This window comes from Chelonia mydas, chromosome 4, assembly GCF_015237465.2.
Source record: "Chelonia mydas isolate rCheMyd1 chromosome 4, rCheMyd1.pri.v2, whole genome shotgun sequence".
Lineage (NCBI taxonomy): Eukaryota > Metazoa > Chordata > Testudines > Cheloniidae > Chelonia > Chelonia mydas.
The window spans coordinates 31,903,752-31,918,981 of NC_057852.1; the positions used below are offsets into that span (position 1 = coordinate 31,903,752).

Genomic DNA, 15,230 nt, shown 5'->3' on the forward strand with positions numbered 1-15,230 from the left:
CTGAGCCTGGGCTGTCACCAGTGATGGGGGAGTAAAAAGAGATCCCAAGCCCGGGCTGGCTCCTGGAGAGGGATTGAGGGGGATATTTCTATCATTTACAGTTTCTCCTTCTTTGCCATTCCTTTTCCATATTTGTGATCACCTGTATATTTTGTTTGCTAGTTTTTCATGCATTTACAGTACACTGATAACTCTGAAGAAAAGTGCAGTATTAATATCCTTGTGGCATTTTCTCTTTTTTAATGAAGATGATTTTGCATTTTTTAAACATTTCCTCTGCTTTAGAATTATGTTTTATATGTCACCAATAGCTAAGAGAAACGTTCAGCATATTTTGGGTCACTTATACTCCAAATTCCCACTAATGTCAACATAGATTAGTAGTAAAATATGGACCTCAAATTTAAAATATGCTTATGTTGCATTAACTTTTAAACTAATTATATACAGAAGGCCCCTCTAACCCTGACTGTCACTGCTGCATTTATAGAAATTATTTGCAGGTCATATTTAAATTGATAATTTATTTTCCTGAAATTGATTAGTTGCAGCACGTGAATGTAATTTCAGTATAAAAACAAGAAGACTGTTGTAGTAATAATTTGTTATCCACAATAGATTTATATCTATGCCATCTGGAAATCAGGATTTGGAATACAATTCATACCCAGTCTTGTAACTCCCAGACAGAGCTTTCTGAAGCTGTTTCCCCTGCTTCTTCCTGTAATAAATACATTTTTAAACACTTTAAAAAATGAGAATATAGTACATGCAGCAAATAAATCCAGTGAGCTCTCTTCTCACTGTGATAGCAGTTGAATGCTCAAGCTCTTTGTAAGATACTGAACTGTGAATTTATCTAGTAGTATGAAATACCCTTTATACTTGCTATTTTCTACAAATTGAGAGCCTTTTTACTACAAATCTCCCCTGACCTTTTAAAAAAAGTATTACCTCAGAAGTGAACATTTATTCCATGCTGTCACGCCCATTGGCAGACATGCAAATAAGGGGAAAATTCATTGCCATTTTTATGGTGTGAGCATTGTAAAATAATGTGAAGTGTTTTGCAAGGGAACATGGGGAAAATGCAGAATTTTTATGATCCTGTGATTAATTTTTTTAGATTTAATGAAATGTTACTTATCAGCTGTAGTTGATATGTGTATGTGGATAGGTTGGGAAGAATAAAACATCAAATATTTCTTTGGGAACCTGGTTACCAGGCAAGTATTGTATTTCCCCCAACAAACATTTGCAAAGCCTTTGTGCATGTGGATCATCTTGGGTGAAACTGACCTTTGAGCAGAGAGCCAGCATAAGACCTATGCACCTAATAAGTAGAATTTATTTTAGGAATGTTTTGCCATTGTGACAATTTTTATTGCTTGATTAAACCACGGAATCAGCTTCAAAATGCTCACCTAATCCACAACTGAATTCCAGTTGACTACACAAGACGATGAATTTTTATACTTGCCTGTTATAACCATGAAAATAAATTAGGGATAAATATGACCTTTCCCAAACAAGCGTTATACTAACCTGCCTGCTCTCTTGCCCACTACTCGACTAAAGCAAAATCATGAGAGATCAGATGAGCTTTACAACATCTCTTGAAGGTCAGGAGACTTGATCTCTGTCGAATCAAAGGGGGAAGTGATTTCCAGAGTTGAGGACATTGAGACTTTTTTACTACCTCTCCCCAGAATTTTCTGTCTAGAGACTGGTAGAGTTCACTACTGTGTGGTATCTGTGGAAGGCAAGGTGGCCTCCTGGCCAAATACCATTGCAACAAATACATTCTCTTAAAGTTGAATATCACTTGATGTTTTTAGTTCTATTGAAGGTTCGGTGCACATCCTATTTCTACAAATGGTGTTCATTCTCCTAATTTAGCCCTTGTCTAGAATGGAATTTTTTTTTGTAATTGAATCTGACATGTGAATGTAAACTTATTATCCTTATATTGGTAAAAACCCCATGTAGTCTCTCATGCCAGTAAGAGCCCACCCTTATATTGGAATAAGAGTGCCCACATGAGGGGTTATCGCTGTATAGCTTTATTGGTATAACTGGTAATACTTACTAGTGTAGACAGGGTTTTATACCACACTATGTGTTGCGTCTGTGTTATCCACTAGCATACAGATTTATATCTGGACCCTGAGGCTAGTTTGCCTGTGATGTAAATATCATAGTAGCTACTTTTTTTCTTGGAGTCTTTTCTCCCTCTCCCCAAAGCTAAAATGATCCAGTAGCATATTAAAAGAATGGATAAGGGATATTGAGAGGTCTTCTATACGTTAGATTCAATAACTGAGGGAGAACTATATATACTGTCCTCATAACTGTTGTTGGAAGTTCATACTAGTGCCTCTACTATGTCTAGTTATAAATCGGTTTATGAACCTACAAGCATATTTTATTTACAGCTAATTCTTTCTCTGTGCCTAAACTCCAGATCTGATGAGATGTATAGTTGAAGTACAGGTGTTGCATGTCTTCCCATGCATTCTGGGTTAGCGAGAGAATCTTTGACAGAAAAGAGGTGACAGCATGCTCCCCAAGAACAAAACTTGTATAGGCAGTTTAATTAATTCTAAATTTAGCTTTGTGTACATTTGTTTAATCCAATTGTATATATTAAGGCCAAAGTTCTTCCCATCAAATATGCCAAACAAAAGTCCCTATGACAAATAGCCTTTATGTGTCTAAACTTACTTTTGTCTTTGATTCCTTATTAGGCCTATTCTGTTATGATGATACACATTCCATTTTGGTTGAAATGTGGATATTTTGAGATGTTTATAGTCTGATCTTCCTTGTAGAAACATTCCTTGATCTCCCTCGAATAGCATTTGTGTCCTGCTGGTTATTGTTTTGGCCAATATTGTGGGGTCCATATTTAGACTAATTGTAATTTATTTTTATTGAGATATTTATTTATAACTTCACATCATAAATACAAAAACAATATAAATAAGTGTCCGGGGAAAACTACAGATGCTAAACATATTACTAACAATCCATAAACTTAAAAGTAAAAATTAAATAAGGTTCTCTGGAAAAGGAATGAATACCTTTCACTTTTCATTTAAATGGAGTTTTATATGTGAATTTTGAAAAAATTCTTGATTTATAAATAATTATAATAGGCACTACCACAAGATGGAATCAAATAATTAGCTGAACAGATATGTATAATCTAATTTGTTAATAAATTATATCTTAATATTTATTCAATTTATAGAATACCAGATATGTATAAGAATAAGTGGTCATTAGCTCCATGAATCTTTTAATCAGAAATTACATTTTAAAATGATAATTGATAGATGGAGAGAGTATAAGCCATTAATTTACCAGAGTTAGAAATCACATGGAATTTGAGGTAGTCAAGTGGTAGAGATCTTTTATTTAATCCATAATTTTGTGTGTGTTCATTTCATTTTGACAGGTGGACTGGTGGACCATGTCTTCTCACTGTCCGTAGAAAGGATGTAGTGTTCTTTTCCAGAAGGTGGATATTTTGCAAAGTTCAAACTATGTGCTGAAAGTTAGACCAAGTCTGCTTAGACCTATCACTTTGTTAGTGTTTATTTCTGAATTTTATCTCAGAATTGATTTCTGAAGTTAAATGGGTGGGCGTACCACTAGGACCCCATTTGCTATCAGGAATCTAGCCATTGGAAAAGTTAGAAAGCTGATGTATGGTAATAAGAAATTCATTTCTGCTGAAAAGGAGTTTGTTAATTTCTGCTTCTGCTGGCTTCTAATCAATTCCAAAAGTGCTTACAAAAATGCAGCAGATAATCTATGAATGACTGAATATATGCAATTCATTCATAATATATCAATCTGTAATTCCCCACTAAAGACTCTGGTCCAGGGTCTCCCTGTCAAAGTATTTCTAATGCATCTGTCACCATACTATCTTAATGCCACACAACAATTAAAATACATTAGAGAGAGATGGGTGTGGACTCTGTTGTCCTTCCTCCCTTCTCTGATGGAGAGAACCCAGTGCTAGAAGGGAGAGTGTGAGGACGTTCAAACTTATTCCTCCTTCCACATATCTCTTCATACCAAGTCTCCAAAATTTTGCTGGAGATACAAGCATTTGGCTTTTTGTCTCTAGGAATTTTGAATCTGAAGCATTTTGAGCACTCTACTGCTGGTCCCATAAGTCAGCCCTTGTTGGGAAGGGAACCGATCTTTTCCCTGGGCTACCATCTTTGCCAGGGGCTCTTATTTCTCGTCAGTGAGTGGGGGACCTGGCTGCAAGAGGTAAGGTCAGGGATGTGGGGATTGTGCGGTGGGTAGCTGGCATGGTAACCTCAGATGCGTCCTGCCAAAGCATCTGTGATAGATGAGTGTAATTCTGTATGTCTATATTAATATGCAAATCCTTTCTGTTCTGTGAACACTACTTTGATTGTAAAACTGCACTGTGCCTTCACTTTGACATTGAAGTCTTGAAACACCCAAAAGGTGTCAGGAGAAATTCTTGCATCTAACACAGGGCTAATAATGGAGAGCAATTAAGAGTTGTCAGCCTGGATGGTCTTCCATTCAGATGGAAGTACTCTAGTTCAAGGGGTTGTGGCAGCCCAGGGGAACCAGTTTTCCCAGTCTGATACTGCAGGTGGTCTGGAACTAACCAGTAAATCACCTGATAAGGACCTTGAAGCCACTCAGGAGGGAACTGGAACTTTATAAAATGGAAAATTCTGCTCTGAGCTGTTTCTCTCACTGGCCATCCTTGGGGAGACCAGAGCCAGAAGAGAAGACTTGGTAGGATGGGGAGTGCAAAAGAATCTTGGCCCCCTTGGAAGGCACTAAGATTCAAAGGAGTCTCGGGAGGGGTGAGGAAGCTGAGGGCAGGATCTTGCATATAAGTGTTCATTTTTCTGTAGATCTGTATAACTTTTGTGTTTTGTCTATGAGGGAAAAGGGTGTAGTTTAGAAGTGCCATTGTAAAATCTATGTCCCTCTTGCTTTAACTGTCACGAAGTTTCTGAAGGGTGAAACAGTAACCAAGAGTACCTATGGGGGAAAGAGCATTGGAGAGCATGTGAGAGAGCTATTAAGGAGAGTTGGAGGGTCTTTACTGGTCTTGAGGCTTAGGACAGCTAGGCTGTGGGGGCCCCATTCCTAAGAAGGGATAGCAACATTGGAATGTGTATGCCAGGAGTGCGCTTGAAAGGCCAGATATATAGCCAGTGTCTGAATGCTGGTCACACTGCACGTTTAAATGGATGTGGAATCCAAGGTTTGGTCTAATACAGCAGCCTCCTGTCCCTCTACAAGAGGAAATCAGCCATGGCTACAGCTGCTGCGGTATCCTCGCCAGCCCAGTACAACTCTTGAGGCCTCCATGTCCCTACATCCATTGGTTCCTCAGCTCCTGAGATCAATGCAATGAGTAAGCATGTGGGTGCCTGGGTGCAGTAAGTTACATTGCTGGAGGGATGAGAGAGCCAAAGAGGGAAAGGTGGCTTGAGAGGTGTCCTGTCTGCTGTCATTTCTGGCATTGTTTGGTAAGTGAGGGCCAAACCTCTTTGTTAAGTTACTTGAGTTAATTATCTCTTGCTGTTGAAATAGGCAGTGGGTTCCAACAAAGAAGGATATTGTGCAGATGGTCCATAAATATATACTTCATATAAGACATATTAGAAGAGTCAACAGCTGGTAAAACGAAAGGTTCCCACAAAACAAAATTACAACATAACCAGATGAAAGAGTGGGCCTTCATAAAACCAGTCAGGGAAATCAACTATTCCTCTTGGGATGTTTCTTCTTACCATTCCACCTTCTTCTACTTCCATCCATACTCCCTGTTGTTGTTTGGTCCTGAGAAAAGCTGGTCCCCCTCAAAAAGGTAAGTTTGCATTTAGACCCAAACATGGTCAGGATTAGGTTTAGTCGATGATCTGTGGTAAAGTGTTCCATAGCTAGGCTCCTGCCTCTTGAAAATAGCCTGCCCTATTGACCAAAGAGTCTTGTCATAGATCAGTTTAGTTGCATCATCCCTGTGGACCATAGCTGTCTTTGTGGGATAATAGACTTTGAGATAGCCTTGTGCTTTATGGACCTTCTAGGTGCAGACCAGGCCTTTTAATTCAATCTGGAAGTGGATAGGCAGCCACTATCCTATAGTTTGTGGAGCACTGGTGCAATATGTTCACAATGCAGTTTTGTTAAGTATATTGCATTAGCGGCAATTTATGGAAATTAGTTACATTTTAGCCACAGGTAGAACTGGTGCAGTTAGGGACATCCGTAACTAGCATGAAAATGGACACGTAAAGAATTGCTACATTGTTCATCAGCCAGCTTTTATTCGGAAAAGCTTGCTATATGAGGACCAAACTGTCCAAGTCTTTCCATCCTTCCTTCAGTTTTTAAATGTGAAGTTAAGAGGACTTGAGTATAGAACTGGGGTGGGGCCCACATTCGCAGCAGAGCACACAGTTTTTATTTCCATCCAGACCCTTGTCTCTATTTCAAAGGCCGATAAAGAGATTTATGGATTTCTTGACACTTTGTTTTCATAAATTGTCTGAAAGTAACGCAAAGGCCCACCCTGAAAAAAGCTGTGCAATGCAAGAGAGCTAGAATCTTTTTGAAGTTGGATTAGCTGTTAGCTAGGCAGGGAGTACCTATTAAATTATAATTGTATAAACTAAGTCTTGGAAACTTGGGCTGATTTTTGTCTTTATTTTGGATTTTAACAGGATTAGCTAACCTGTGGAAATTTGTGTGAGCTATGAGTTATGTTCTTTTGAAAATCTGTTAAATTTATATCAATAAGGATGACTCTTCTTTGCTTTTATGTAAAAAAAAAAAAAAAAAAAATGTGTTTGTGTTTGGGAACTAATAGACAATTAGCTTCTTTGAAAGTATTTTTAATCAGTATTAATCCTGTGTAACAACATTTCAGAAATACCACTGTTATCTTCATGCACCATTCAGAAATGATATACACAAAGTTTCTCCCTATTTAATTGGCTCTTTATGCTTATACTAAAATTTTCTTAAAGAATAGCTAATTGTGATTTTTTTTAAATAAATCAGGGATAGCATACTCTGCATTATCTATGTTATGGATATGAGGTATTTTTCTCCTGTTTGGAGTACGGCACACATATAATTTTAAAAAATAAAACAAAGCTACTATTTGAAAATATTGCATGTTTAAAAAAAAATACGCTTTTCTGAAAAAGGAATGGCATAAAATATTTAGTTTTCACACATTGGTTGGTTCGTGGCTAATCAGTAAAATCACCTCTTGCTTCCTTTGTGTGAAAGAATTGTCTTGTTTCACAGCCTTTCCTTTGAAGGATGCACAATGAGACAATGTGTATTAGCCAAGAGACACTGGAAAGCATCAACTGACACATAGTACACGGAACTGTAGTATTACTTTGGTTTTGTAATGTATTTAAACAGAACAAGGAAATATTTGTTTTAAGTTTCTTGCACTAGTTTGTTGTCAAATAGATTCTAATAATTTGTGGTTTTTGAATTATTAGTATGCTTTATCTGGTTCTCGGTGTGGTGTATCAGGTGTGCAGGTGTATTATATGCAAACTGAAGACAATGAAAAAACTAATGTGGGGAGGGGGAAGGCTGAACAAATGAACCCCCCAAATGTCTTGATTCTATTAATATGGATAATTACTGTATTTATGGCAAATATAAATGCAGCAGAGATATTTACAGATTATCTTTCTGAATAAATGTTAATGTATTAAGGCCTCTGAGCATTCTTGCAGGGAAGCTGTGTACCAAGGTGGTTTGGCAAACCCTTGGATCAAAAGAGTCAAGACAGAGAGATATTATTCAAAAAGTTCTTAAGATAAATATTAAAATGGATAGGTATTAAAATTTTGATTCTGACCCAACCTGGATACCCACAGAGAAACTAAAATATCTGAGGAATACCAGGTAACCATACCCAGCTGTGGTAAACGGTATGAAAAAGTATATGTCCAGCATTCAGTAGCTGAATTTAAGAACTTAATTATACCCAAATGACACTCTGCCATCTCACTTGGTATTGGCCCTTCTAACACATTCAGCATCCCTTTCATAATATGAAGGAGAGTCAGAAAACACAGACCTAAGTAAGGGTGAGGAAAAGAAAAATACGAATCAAAAACACACTTTTATTCAGTCTTTGATGCATACTTTTTGTGATACAAACTGATTTATTTCAGGATACAATCCCGGAGGTGATTCAAGCTTTAATACTGAAGGCCTGCTTTTACAGTAGAAGTACATGGCACAAGAGAAAACAGATTCTGCTGTTAGAAGTCATAGGATCACAAAGCACTTGTCAAAGCTCAGTGGTGTTGTTTAAAACCACTTAGAAAACATTCCTAGCTTTTATTAGGTATTTACAGTATTTTTTCTTTCAAACTGGACAAAAAATATAAAAAGCTACAAGTAGCCAATCAGTTATTGCATGTTAAATGAAAATTGTATGAAGGAAGCACTTCATTACTGAAAGTTTCACATGAACTTTTAAACAGTGTTTTGGTCCTTTTAACTAATTAAAACTATATAAATAACAGTTTTACTATTAATTAAACAGTATTTTATATTTTATAGATCAGTATTGATCCAGCCTGACAGTTTCCGTAAATCTCATATTTACACAGGATCATGCTAAAAAGGCATTGATAATTGCAGTGGTGCACTGAATGAGATGGCAGACTAGTTTGGATTCTCCACAGAATATGAAGATAAGGAGCATTTGGTTTAATTCATGCAACATGTGTAACTGAAGTGTCTCATTCTGAAGTCTGTGTATAAAAAAACAGCCCTATTGACATGTTGCATATATTGTTCAGTTGTTGGAATGGCCCAGTTAATTTCAAATTTCTATGTTCAACAACACTTCACACACTGAGTTTTCACTTTGTAGTGACTGAAGATTCTCTGTCACCATCCAAGATTTTTCATGCCGTTATAGCTGCAAATACGGTAACTGTTCCACACCCACCTTTTCTTCTGTCTCCCAGACTCTTCGGTGCTCTCTGCTGAGGAGAATTCAAAATGGTGAGAGTCTGTTTGAACAAAAACAACAAAAAAACCTATTAAAGTGATTTGTATGTTAAATGTGTGGTGAGATTCAGTGGATGACTATAGGATTGTAAGGTATCTTTCAGACCTTTCATCCAGTACTGGTGAGATGACGTTTCTCATTGCATATGGCTTTTCTTATCTTATGTGAAGGTACTGCATGGACTTCTGTTTCATCTTTTCATGCGATATGCTTTATTTCTTTCATTATTATTGAGGACTACATTTTACTTTAAACCTAGATTAAGGTTTTTTTTCTCCCCTTTGAGTCTTTTCTTGTTTGTGTTGATTTTCCTTTTTTCCCTTTTCCCTCTTGACTCAAACACCTTTGCTAAATCATCATAGGGTGGAGGGTGGATTGGCAAGATTAGAAGCAAAAGGAAAGAGTAAGAGCACTGGTTACCAAAAAGTAGTGAGATTATGGGTCTGGGGAAGAGAAGTGACAGAATGTGGCACAGAAGAGAGATTAGGAATGAGGAAGAGAAACTGATAGGAATAACAAGATGATACTGAGAAACTATGAGAAGGAGGAAAGACAAGACAGGAAAGGAAAGGGAGGGATGAAAAAGAAAAGGGAAGAGAAGACAGACAAGGACAAAATGAGGAAGAGAGATTCAAATTTATATAATGGAAGGGAAAAATAAAAAGAGAAAACAAAAGGAAAGGAGATACAGAATACTAAATTACGTGCTTAAGTACTGTCTTGTAGATACATGAATGCTTAAATTGTTACACAAAAATACTTATTTAAATATATTTAATATTCAGTAATGATAAACACTCTAGTAGTTAGATCAGCAGATGGTATGAAAATATCTGAGTTCTGTTCCTGGCAAGTCTCTCTTTACATATCTGTAAAACTGAAATAATATCTGTATGAAGCATTGTTTCTTATAGGCTATGTCCATGCTAGAAAATTTTTGCTACAATCTGTTCAGATACCAAATGCTGTTTTGCTACATTGGGTTCAGCTTTGCTAGTGATAGCAACTATGGCAGTGCTAGTGTATACAGGGCTCCAAGCAGCTGCCAGCGTTAAAGCACTGGTTCATTTTCTAACCATGTTCAGTCTATCTTAAAATGGCAGATGAGGCAGGTGCCTTGTGTACTATAACTCCTGCTATTACCACCATTGGTGCAAGTGAATTGATCATAGCAACCGTGGGAAATTTTAAGTAAAAATTTTCTAGTGTGGAAAAGCCATTTCATCTAAAGACTCGGAAGATGATTATTTTTCAAACTATCGCCAGATGCAATCTAAATAATAATAAATATATAGGTCTCCATTGGCTGAAAAGCTAGTGCATTAAAATACCCAAGTAAGTCATTTAATAAAATCAGTATTTAAAAATAACATTTAAAGTGTTGGAATATAAGTAAGCTAACATAAAGCTGCAGTGTTGCAGAAAAGTGCATTGGTTAATGTTTTGCTTTACACTGTAATAAAATACACCTCAATGCAGAGGGCCAGCATGATATCTGTGCCTCATTTAAGTCCCATTTAGTGGGACTAAAGTGGTATACAGGCCTTGTGCTCTCTCTCTGCACAAGAGTGAATTTCACCTATATGTAAGAACAAGTCTTACAGTGTATGCTCTATGCTACTGTTTTTAATCTTCTCCCTAACAGCAACATGTTTCATAAAACAGGTAAATTAAATTGGTTGAAGAGCTATGTAGATTTGTTCAGTACTGTTTTCATTCTTATTTAATAAACTAATGCAGATCAATTTTGCTTACTTGTTTAAGCTAAGAGTCTTAGTTTATTTTAACTTGAATGGAAAAATTTTGGCAATCCTTTACTGGAATACTTTCCCTTAGTATTATTTCCAAAAAGTAGTTTTTTTTTAATTGCTCTTAATGTTAAGGGTTAATGGGGTGGGGGGGGGGTTGTTTTTGTTTTTTTGTAAGGGGTAAATCATGTTCTGATAGTTTATAAGGGTTTTCTCTTAAAAAGTAAACTTCTTTAGTTGACTGGAGCTTAAGCTGCTTAAAAGCTAATACCAAAATCAAACAACATGTCCTTTCCAAAGTCTAATAAAATGGGTCATAAAGGGATTATAAGATTGGAACTAGCATAAGGTGTAACTCAGAGAGTTTAATTTAGTATAACTTCTCTGTCTGAAAGGTTGTGCATTGTAGGACTGATAATTTTTAACACCTACACTGTAAGCCCATATGAACACTGACTGAATAAAAAGAGGGAGGGATATGTTCTTGAATACAGTTTGAGACTGGAAGCCAGGATCACTTGGTCTCATTCTGATCTCATTTACACTGATGTAAATCAAAAGTAATTGTTGTCAGTGGTGTTAGATTGGCGAAAAGTTGTTGTGAGATCAGAATTAAGCTTTCTGAGATCTAAATTCCAGCTCTGATAACGATTCGCTGAGCGAGCCATTTAAACTCTGGCTCAGTTTAGCCTCTGTAAAATATAATGTATAGGTTCATGTGTGTCTGTTTCTCCTCACAAACACTGTCAATTGCTGAAGATGTCTGACTATGTTGCCTTCTGGTGGCAGCAGCTCATGGAGCTCTGAAGAAGAGACGGTAGGAGAGATGAAGATGGAGAGAGAAGAGAATCGAGAGAAGGAAGGAGAAAGAGAAGGGATGAAGAAGGAGTCACATGATTATATGAAATGTTCAGCTTTCATTTTAAAACAGTCAATTCCTAGTCCTCATGGTTGTGGAGAAAAGTTTGAAAATATGAACCTCAATGGATCAGGAAGCAGACAAAAAGATGCCAATAGTTGTTATAAAATCTGAGGAGTTTTAGACCAATCTCATGATTTCCAGTGTGCCCTGACTTACAATTTTTGAAACTTTGCGATTGACAATATTGTACATGTAATGTCACAGTCCCACTAACCTGTGACTTTTTCACAGGTACATGCTAGTGGGGATAATACTCACTGACTTTTCTCAGTTAGGATTCTTCATAATCAGCTGAAGTATAGACCAAAAACTACAGAGGATAAAAAGTGCTGCAGTGAGAGCAAAATCTAAAATGAATGTTAGCAGCATGTTTTGTTTAGTTTGCTTCTTGTCAGCTGTTAAACAGATGTCTTTCGGGAAGCATGAAGATGTCAATTTGAGAAAAAACAATTTTACAAGCATGAATTAGCTACATTTAATTTTGTAGAAGCTTAGCATAAGTCTTCATGCCTCTTTAATGGCTCCCACTGGTACTTGTTTCTTTATAGATTGATTTGGTTTGTTTTTTGTCCAAATAAGTTCCTCTAATACAGTTAAACTATAAAAAGAATCTGCCCAAGTTCCTGTTTCGGTTGTTTAAGGGCAGTTTAATAGCTGCTTGGGCGTTTCAGGAAATCATGGAAAAGGTATACATGAGACAAGGTTAATTTTTTATGCCTGAAATGATGAACCATTTTACAAAGCTTAGCTTAACAGAGATCAGGTTGACTAACAGGATCAAAAGGAATGGCATGTAAGTTTAAAAATTAGAAAAAATTCTCATGTTGTTCAGTTGTCCCTCTTGACCTTTTTATTATTGACCCACTTATTCAAAAATCATGATTTGTAGTTTGTTTTTCCCCTTGGTTGTCTAAAAATATTACTTAGTTTGACTGTAAAAAATAATAATAAACAAATACTATAACACTACATGCTTTAAGGTTTTTCCTCTAGCTTAACTTTTTGACAGTACATGTTATATGTTTTCCAGCAAGATGTGTTAAGTCCTCTGTTGCATTCCTTGTTTGTGATGTTGAAACAAATTTAAATGTGTGCAGACTAAGGCCCTGATCCAACAAACATTTGTGCACAAGTCACTTTATGTGCATTAATAGTTCTGTAGAAGTCAATGGGAATATTTAAGTGTGTAAAGTTACTCAGGTGTTTGCAGAATCAGGGCCTAAGCATTCTAGTTGGTGTGTATCTACTAGGCAGGCATCTATCTTTATGTCTAATGAGACAGCTGGCAACAAGTGCTGGCCTTTCTGTTGATCTTGTATAGAATGCTGGGTTTGTATAGAACACTGGGTTTTTTCCTCTAAGTATCTATTTCACTTTTATGAGGTGGTGAAGGCTTAGACACACAATGACCATGGAAGGTGTCCAGTGAGCAAAAACTAAAAGAAGCCAAACAATTTCGATTGTCAAGCCAGTCTAAAGGAGATTCACATGTTACTGTCTTCTCTCCATTTAGTGGGGGACTTTTCGGAGTGTTTAAAGCTGGAGAAAAGTGTGTGTGTGTGATAAAGAGCAAGGAATCAAGACGTTTCAGAAGAAGTAGGCATTGACTTTTGTTCTGTTACTGACAGATAAGGACTTGTCTACATGTTGGGATAATGTGCTCTATGGGGGTGTGATTTCTAAAGCACACTTATTTGTTGCATGTTAATTGGTCCATGTAGACACCGCTGGTGCACTTTACCGTAGTGCTGTTTGAAACAGTACTATGTTAAAGCGAACTAGGGAACTTGTAGTGCACACCAACAGAGCCTACACGGATCAATTAATGCATGTTAGTGCACTTTAGAAATGATATCCCCATAAAGCTCATTACCCCATGGTATAGACAAGCCCTCTGTCTTTTCAGGACTTCAGAGCTTTTTAGTTTCACCGTGCATAATAAACTGCTATTCAGAAAAAGCGTTCTTAGAGCTTTTTGGATCATTCTGTCAGTGACTGGGTACTTCAATCCAACAATTTACTTATATTAAGAAAAAGTATTTCCTAGAAGGCAAGTTGATACTTTTATTCATAACATAATTTTCTGTCTGCATGAAAAAGGCATATTGTAGTAGAGTTCATTTTATAAAATGGCAAAACATTGGTAGATATTTTGGAAGATCGTGTTTATTTTATGTTTCTGGATGTAAATAAAATTATCTCCCTTTTATACAAAAATGACTTCTCCTTTCTGTATAATGTTTTTGCTCCGAGAGTATATGATGAGAGGCAGAAGAGTAATAAAAGTAAAGTCTCTCAGTGAATATTACTATTTTTATTTATTCACTTATTTTCCACTTTGACCATCATTGTAATAAAACAATCCAAACAATGTTTTATGGCACCATTGATCTGTTGAAACTCCAATGTTGAAAAATGACAGATTTAACTTGTTTAAACAGTTAGGGTGGCAAGCATTAGTCTAACTCTGCTCCTGTTAAAATCAATGGGAGTTTTACAATGGATTTGCAAGGAAGTTGCTAGCCAATGCTAAGCACTTCTTTGCCGTAGTCCACCGATACCTCCTTCTTCAGTATATGTAGTGTAAAGGAAGCTGAATCAGAAAATTCCCTGAAAGGAGCTAGCAACAAGGAGTAGCAAGGGGAAAAGCAAATACCAAAGCTTCATGGTATGTTTTATTGTAAGACAAATGCTCTTTTTCACCAGGAAGTTTGGCCAGGGAAGTATTTGTTTTGGGGCTGTATAAAATGCTATTTTTTGTGGGCAATCCTGATATTTTCCCCTCCAAAAATATAGGTGTGTTTTTTTTTTATATATCCTGCATCCAGTGTTACCCATGAAAGTGTTTAATAAATTATTACATTAGTGCAAAAAAGCTCTGTAGGATTAGAATTGCTTCCATTTAGCATGCTAGGAGGAATATTCTGAAAACTCATCTATTTCACAAGTTAATTTTATTAGATTGTTAAAGGCAAGCCCACACTGCAATCAGTAAAGCCTTTTTTGGTAATTTGTGTCTGGCTTTGACTTTTATCAGTATGAACTCGTGTAGTTCCAAAGTTACACTATATTCCTGTCCTGTTCTGGGATATTCTTACTACTGCCAAGCTCAGCAGAATTTGTAACTTTTTCTGATCCTGGACATTTGGTCCAGATATAAGCTTTTCCTCTTGCATTTTTCCAGTCTATTTTGTATCTTTATAGGCCTCTAAAATTACATTAAAAATGTCAAACCGAATTGTTTTTAGCACTGATGTGTGTCAGACTTCAAGGTCTGGACGTGACTGAGAAATGCACAGTTTTCAAATGTTTTTTTATTTTCTTTTTCTTTCCTTCCTATGGTATCATTCCTTTAGCAACAAAGAGGTAGATGTTTCTCAAGGTCAAGAGACAGGTATCTTGCTGGCTAGTAACATCACTTCATACATCAGTGTAAGCTTCTCCGATCATATAATCACCCATATGTCCCATTCCAGACTCTCCA

The 15,230-nt window shown here is 36.6% G+C and overlaps 1 protein-coding gene and 1 long non-coding RNA gene across 12 annotated transcripts in view; one reads left to right on the plus strand and one right to left on the minus strand.

Annotated features, from left to right (window-relative positions):
• Positions 1 to 15,230, plus strand: part of GSTCD (glutathione S-transferase C-terminal domain containing) — a 124,091-nt gene that overhangs the window by 78,897 nt on the left and 29,964 nt on the right. The gene's annotated exons all lie outside the window — the stretch shown is intronic.
• On the minus strand, positions 463 to 9,830 carry LOC122465460. The gene is made up of 3 exons (XR_006290348.1): positions 9,182 to 9,830; positions 9,014 to 9,077; positions 463 to 721 (listed from the first exon to the last, which is right to left on the minus strand). It is a non-coding gene; the product is annotated as an uncharacterized LOC122465460 (long non-coding RNA).